Source organism: Haliotis rubra, unplaced genomic scaffold (genome assembly GCF_003918875.1).
Source record: "Haliotis rubra isolate DU_JTF1 unplaced genomic scaffold, ASM391887v1 Scf709, whole genome shotgun sequence".
NCBI classification, from domain to species: domain Eukaryota; kingdom Metazoa; phylum Mollusca; class Gastropoda; order Lepetellida; family Haliotidae; genus Haliotis; species Haliotis rubra.
This window is the reverse complement of record NW_025767423.1, coordinates 84751-92622: the sequence shown is the minus strand read 5'-3', so window position 1 is coordinate 92622 and position 7872 is coordinate 84751. Positions and strand designations below refer to the sequence as shown.

General features: G+C 41.5%; 1 protein-coding gene across 5 annotated transcripts in view; it reads left to right on the top strand.

Annotated features, from left to right (window-relative positions):
• LOC124259067 (mRNA export factor GLE1-like) overlaps nt 1–7872 on the top strand; it is a 447176-nt gene that overhangs the window by 382230 nt on the left and 57074 nt on the right. The window lies entirely within an intron of this gene.

The window sequence follows — 7872 nt, the reverse complement described above, 5'->3', positions numbered from 1 at the left end:
CTTGTGCAGGTATTTGTACCACAAATTGTTTTTGACAAATAACATCCAAGTATATCTACAATGGCAGTGAGAATACACACATGTTTTAATGTTACTAACTCCAATTCTAAACAATGATGATGTCAGGGCAATGAAAACTCATTGTCGTAGAGCGGAAACAATCTGGAGGAAAAGCAAACTTGAAGTGCATTGGCAGCTGTATAAACAAGGTCGTAATGAACTGAATTCCTTGCGAGCTTCAGCAAAGGCAGCGTTTGTTCGAAACACTATCATTCATAATAAGGACGACTATAATCTGCTAGTGGTTTTTATTGTCCTTCGTTGACAGATTTTTATAATTCAACTCTGTATTTATCATGTATTTAGAAATTGTTTAGTCACGATATGACTGACATATCGCCGATGTGACTTTAAACGTAAACTCACTCACGCACACCAGATTTTGTCACTGAAGGAAGATGCAAACAAGTTCAAGTTCATCAGTGAGAGAAGGGAGCTTCTGTTCGTGGTAACCGTGTAATTATATTCAAAAATAGATGCAGAACCCAGTTTAGGTGGATTTTTGGAAAAAAGATTACACCATTTGGTGTGGTTATTATGGAATTGTCTTATGACAGAAATCTTTTCAGCTTGCATTATTTCTTTTACATTAGGTGCATTAAGACCACCATCATTAACAGTGCTTATCACTTGGTCACGTTTGACTTTATCGGGTTTGTTTCCCCCATATAAATCGGAAGCATTTACTTTGAAAGTCATGAATCATCAGCGAACTGATTTAGTAGATATTCTACATTGCCTACATGAATTCCTTTTATTTCCTTCATTTAAACGTATCATTATTGCGAGAATCTAAAAGTATGAAAAGATATGGTGATAGCGGGTCACCTTGACGACAACCCCTGTATATTTCAAAACTATTTGAACCAAAACATTTACAAGTACACTTGATTTTGATATTGTTATAGAAAACCTTTATCCAGTTTTTAACTCATTCTCCAAAATTAAAAAAGGTCAGAGTTTTTTCGATAAATGTCCAATCAGCAGGCCTTTTCAAAATCTAGTAATAGTAGAAGTCCGGGCCAAATACTGTTATTTGTAAGTGTCAGTATAATCAGTCAAGTCATAGATCTGTCGGGTGATATCGCCTATACATCTTCCAGACATGAAGCCCTTTTGATCTTCGTTTATCAATGTGCCCAAAACGGATGTAATTCGTTTAAAAATTGCCATTGAAGCAACTTTGTAGAATACAGATAATAGTGATATTGGACGCCAATTTTTTATAAGTTGTTTTGGCTTACTTCCTTTCCATAGGGACGGCTAACACTGTTGGAAATGTGACTGGCGGATTTGTCAGCACTAACATCAACGTGATCCAGGCACAAGGTAACACATGCTCTCAATAGTGCCCATGGACAAACCATGCCTTTGATTTCGACACCATCAGACGCTTCAGTGGGGTGTTGTGTACTGAGGGAAAGAGCATCCTGTAACTTAACAACTGAAGTTTTCAAATGCTGCGTAATTGTTCCTTGTAAATTCTAGACAGTGAATAACACAACAGATATTCAGATGGAATCGGCAAATCATGTAACACCAAAGCAGGTCAAGTCAATACCTGTACAGTCCCTGTGCACAATTTGTTGACACATCGTAGTCTTATGATTTAGTTAAGATAAACAATGAGTTTCACCACACTAACTTCAACATGATGTTGTTAGAGTAGCACAGTGTACTCAGGTATACACTGGGGGATCAAACAGTTAAGGTTGGTGTTTTCTTGTCAAACCTTTTTATACATTTATTGGCAATTCAATGACAAACTAGAATGGCAACATAGTACTGAAGCCTCACACATCAATGATAGAATTTACAGTAGCCACAAAGGGCGTAAGTGGGAGAAGCTCTGAAACTTTGGTTTTATTTGTTTACAGCCGGCAAGGAATGTGTGGAAAAAGAGGTAAGGGGATGCATCATTTATTCTCATCTGAAAAACAAACCATGAAGTAAAGGAATATTTACGTTAATCATAATGAAATCAAGGATGAAACAAAACCACTCCTTGCCATCCTTTTCTAAAGGAAAGCTTCAATTCTACCAAATACACAAAGTCAATTAAATACTTCTCCAAGCCCCACATAGTACAGTGGTACTTGCAGGCGTAGATCAGTTGTCTGGGCTGCAGGGCGTCGCTGCGTGTTCTCGGACCTGCATCACTTCCTGTTAAATATAGTTCAAAACGCATAATACGAAACTCACTCATTTCTTCATCACACGCCTCGTTATGACACAAATCGAATGCCGACAAGAATATGCAACTCTGATCTCATTTCTAATAAGATCCCAACTTACCTCACAACAGGTTCCGAATGAATCAACAATCATTCCTGTTTGTGTATATGATTTAGTATGTTTATCGTCATCCTTTCTCACACTGAACATTTTTCCTTCTTGTAATCCCGCGCGACCTGATCCCATGCGACCCGATCACCTGACAGTTCCAACACTCTCATTCTCGTTAACAGGTGCCCGGGTATTTTTGAATAGTTACTCTTTGTTTATCACACTGTTATCGATATCCGTCTTTAACACTGTTCAAGATGTGAACCGTTTGGTTTGGTTGGAAATAATGGAACCATCAAATACCTCCGCTGGGCGCAGTGGGCGACCTGGCTAAGGCCCCAGGCTAGTGATCCAGCGAGGTTGGAGGTGCCGGGATCGAGCCCATCTGTGACCAGGTGTAAAAACCTTGGAGTCAACTTTGTGTGCAGACTCTTTCAGTGTTGTCACAACCCCTAGTGTACAGTACACAACCCTGTGCACTTAAAGACCCCACGAATCCGTTGGTATATGACCAGATGGTGGCCACATGAATACGTGCAAACACCTAGTTGCGGGTACAGCCACGTGCAGTAAACTTGGACAAAGTACTGTGACAATGTGTCCCACCCAGCTGTGAATGGGTACCTCGTTAGGATGAGACAGCCACAATAACTCGGTGCGCCTAGTGGCAGCAAGAGTTGTATACTCCCCAGGGAGTTGAGATTGATAATACGATGTACCGTTAAGATTGACATCCAGTGATCGAAGGAAAAGTACCAGCGCCTGAGCATGCACTAGTTGTGTGGATATGTGCGCTATATAAATATACTATGGTAATTTCGTGCATTAAGATTACACAGATTCCCGAACGTTGGTTGGTTGAGAGAGTGGTCATGTGATGAAAATTTCAAGGTTCATTACTCTTGAACCCTTCCAATCGTTCATACTTGTGTAAACATCGTTCATACGTGTGTGAACGTTTTTCGCTTCGGTTTCAAGGACCCCCAATAATCTTGCTGCAATTGGTGATGCCAATTTCGCGAACGAACCTGTTTCAAGTCACCCCAAGTTTGGCAATGTCACTACCAAACGGATTGCCGAACATTGTTCCTTTTCACAGGAGTTTAATGTCTCGCAGTTTGCGGGTTCATCCGGTGGGGTTCTGCCCCGAGGTCTATTTAACAACTACTCAATAAATGTCACAATAAACAATCCCAAACAAATAGAATACAACAACATCTTCTTCCTATTCGCCACGCCGCACAACTTCGAAGTCGGTCAGTGTATTATTACCCAGTCAAACGAATCCGTCATAGTAAAACGTACAATGCCAGTTTGTTAAAATGGTATTGTTATTGCTATTGATATTTGTTTCTGTTTGATACTGTTATTGATGTTATACTTATTAAAGCAGTTTCAAACCTCATGACGAATTTTTGTTATATTTTAAAGACCGAAGACTTTGAGAACTATTTCGTCAAGGGTTGGGATACATGTGTAAAAAAAATCGCCTTGTATACTTGTAAACATCGCTGCATTGAATGTTAGTTTGTGTGTTCAAAGCGGTGTTCAAACTCTCGTAAACTCGCTCGTTCACACAAGTTTGAACACCGCTTTGACATCATTCATTTTTCAGTGCAAACACACAAACTGACATTCAATTCTTAAATAATAATCCAATACCTCATGCACAGAATATATATTGTCTCCTCACCACTCAGACACTGTTTGTTGTCACAGTTGTCGGCAATGTCGCCATCTCTTTGCAAACAGAGTCTGACGCGTATCTCGATAATGCCTGAAGCGGTCCGCCGAGCCAAACGTCCGAAAAGAGGTCAGGCTATGGTCCGTATTCACCGCAGAAACAGACAATTCTCTCTGAAAGTATAGTGCCTGTCTCATCGTCTCCTAAACTGGTATCGTCCACAGTCACAACACTGTCGATGAAATTGGATGTGATATGAGATGCCTTCTCGATAGAGGATGTTTCCACCTTGACTACACAGAGAGCATGTGGGGAAACTAGCTCCCTCTCCCACTGTCAACTCTTGTCAGATCTGTAGGAAGTGTTACACAATTGACATTGCTCGAACTATATGAATTTTGTATTAAAGAACTAAACCATATTAGAATATCGACTGATTCACTTCTAACCAGTCAGGTTCCACAGATTCAAGAGACTCCAGGTTAAACCTTGATACACAAGAATGTAGTAGAATCCTTAGGTCCCAAGCCTTTAACATCCGGGTTCTATTCAGACTTTCAACCCCAATGTTTCAAAATATGTTTCTTTGAGCCTGCTCGTCATTTCAAGATAATACCAATCAGCATTTTGATATCGGTTCCAGGATGTTCAACATCGAGCCAAGACAGCAAGACACATATCTTCATGTCCAAACCTTTGTGGATCGATCTTCAATTAGTGTTTTTATGGATCTATTTCCTGTGGAAGGTTCTTCCATTTTGAATTTCTATAGCCTCATGGCTATTTTTTGTGAATAACTGAGCTGATTGACTGTATCTGCATCAAAGAGGGGACAAATTCTAGGCGATGATTACTGACAAGCTCAGGCTTTTTCCACGAGTACACGATTGCAATGATTGATTGACATCAATAATTTGGAGTTGATCCCACTCAGAAATTGCTGGCCGTCCATGCGAGCAGCATTGGATCTCAGGGAAGAAAGGATGTTGAACCCACTGATTATTAGCAAAAGATTCAGGTAAGATCTGCCACCTGTTACCACGACTCTGATGCTGAGGATACACTCAGCCACATCAGTTCTAGCTCAGCCAAATACAATAAAACCTTTCAAGAAAATCAGACAGCAGAGTCACTTGGACCAAATCCTGAAATAGTTTTCAAGCATACACATTAAGTGGAAAGTGCTCCGATTTCGCATTTTCACAGCCCATACCATCGTTCACATCATCGAGGGAGTACACTGGAAGCCGACACAGACAATTGAGTCCAGGCACCAATTATACCACGGATGGCATCAACAAGTCAAAAGACATTTTTACTTTGAATGCTTTGATTGGCACTACTGACAGCAATATGATCATCCACCTAGACCAAGGAGCAAAGATCTAGACGAATGGGTAAGGAATAGCCCAGAAACATTGTGTATACAATAAAGAAGAAGTTGACACCCATAATATTTTGTCTTATCCTTGAATACCAACTTCTATATGCCTCTCAAGAACCTCATCTAGATTCTTGTTACGTCGGCCTTCTAATTACCATTAAGATTGTGACAATCTGCAGAAAGGATATTTAGACAAAAGAATCGGACTAATAACACCGAAGAGCTTGAGAAACAGTTTGGCAGCAACACAATCCATGCTGCTGACTCAGTGAAGAATCTCGGGCTGTATTTTGACATTTGCCTTAAAATGGAGAAGCAGGTCAATACTGTTTCTAAATCCTGCTACTAAAAGATCAGGACTCTTGGCACCATCAGACAGTTTCTTACAGATGACACCATGCGAATCTTGGTCCACTCACATCGAGATTGGACCATTGTAATGCACTACTGTTTGGTCTACCGCAGTCTCTCACATACCTCCTACAGTGTACAGACCATTGCTCACACACTGAAACGCGACCATATCATACTGATCCTGAAGATCTTGCACTGGTTGCTATATGACTCTTCTGAGAAAAATGTGTTTTAGTTTCTAAATCATATAGGGCGCTATACAGATTTTGTATATTGTTATTAGTATAGACGAGCGCATCACCAACTTACGTCTTTTCAACTCTCTAATCCAAATCTCTTCTTGTGGCTATAAGGGTTGAATGATTACAAAGTCTCATTGAACCTCAACAAAAGGATGGGGATCTGCACATAGCAGGGTTGTAACCATGAATGAAACAAAACCTTCACTCATCCTTGCTGTAGGACACTGGGCGCAAGTTCTCCAGCCATGTCAGCTGATGCTTTCGTTTGTCAGTAAAATGGACTCCATGACATCGCTCTCTCTACCAATGATCCAGTTCTGTTATGCCAAGGTCACATATGCCTAATTTTTCAAATGTCGCCGGCCTATGCAGGGTCATCGGTGGGATTCACCAATGTTTACGGCGCAGGGGAGGTGTTTGCCGACATCTGTGTCTCATTGGTGCAGTAGTCACAAAACCAAGGATGATTGGAATATACCCTTCCAGTCAATGACAGTATTTTAGAAAAATGGACGGATAAATACGTCAAGTGACTGACGGGCGCTGGCTGATGCCTGGATTTATATCGCCCTGTTCCGACTCTCAAAAGGAGGAGCCCGCTCAGTGCCCTGTCAATCAAAATTGGTGTTCGACGCTCTTGTTTTGCCACCCTCTCTTCTTCCTCAAACAACGCTGTTAGAATGACATTCTGACGGTGTGGGACTTTGGCATTCTTCATACGGAGCCGAGCTAATCTCAGCAAGTGTGGTGGGTCAGGCATGCAGCTCAACCAATTCAAACCATTATTTACACCCCTGGTGTCTGATTGTAACCCATTTGGCGCCTGTTCGATGTTTGCCCAAACTTTGATTGGTCACCCTCTGCTTTAGTTTAATAGAACGGTCTACGAATGTCAACAACGCGAGTACTGGTCGATTCCCGGCAGGCAACCTTTCTCTTATCCTCCAGTTACCATACCACACAAACACACAGAAAATATTGTCCGATTAACTTGCGGTATGGCACGTGCCTTTAGGGTGATGGAAGATGTGCCACAGATCCGTTATCGATAGGAGTGTTGAACCACCAGTTGCCGTTAGAATATAACTCTGAGGTATTTTCTTCCAATTTGTCCATGATGTGTCAATGGGGTCTTTCCAATGTAAAAAAATGCCCACATATGATCGTCCACTTCCGCGTCAGGTACCTTTCAATTTTGCCCATTTTCAGCCTGGCCGGTCACTGTAAACTAATCTTTCATAGCAAAAGTAGATATGTGACCTAGGCATTAAGGAAGGATAATGCCTGTCAAAGAAATTACGCGGGCATTATAGTTTGTTGACTCTCTTTACATTCAAGTATGAACCACACAGACCAGGGATTCACAACTCAGATGCCGAGGAAGATGTCGGCATTGCTTAACAAGGTGACGTTGAAGATCTATCAACGTCTGTGGTGGATTGACTTGCTGACAAACACGTCGACCCAGCTCGACCCAGATGTGTTCGATAGGACTGACGTTGTGGTTACGCGACGCCTCATCCAGAATTGTAAGAATTGTCGAATGCGGTCTAGCGCTGTCTTGTTGGAAAGTCACTCCACGACCATGTCTCAGCATAAATGGAAGCAGGGCAGGTTGCAAAATCTTTTAAGATCTCTTGAACGACAACAAGGGAGAACACCCGTGTGTGAAAAACGAACCCCATATCATTACGCCTCTACCACCAAATCTGACCACTTCACTTTACTTGAGCGTGTTCACATAGCCTTCAGTACAGTCGACCCTGCCGTCGACTGTACCGTCAACTATGTGAATAGAGATTCGTCACTGAAGACAACCAAATTCCTTTGTATTTGATTGAACCTTATGTGTGTTGTGGCCC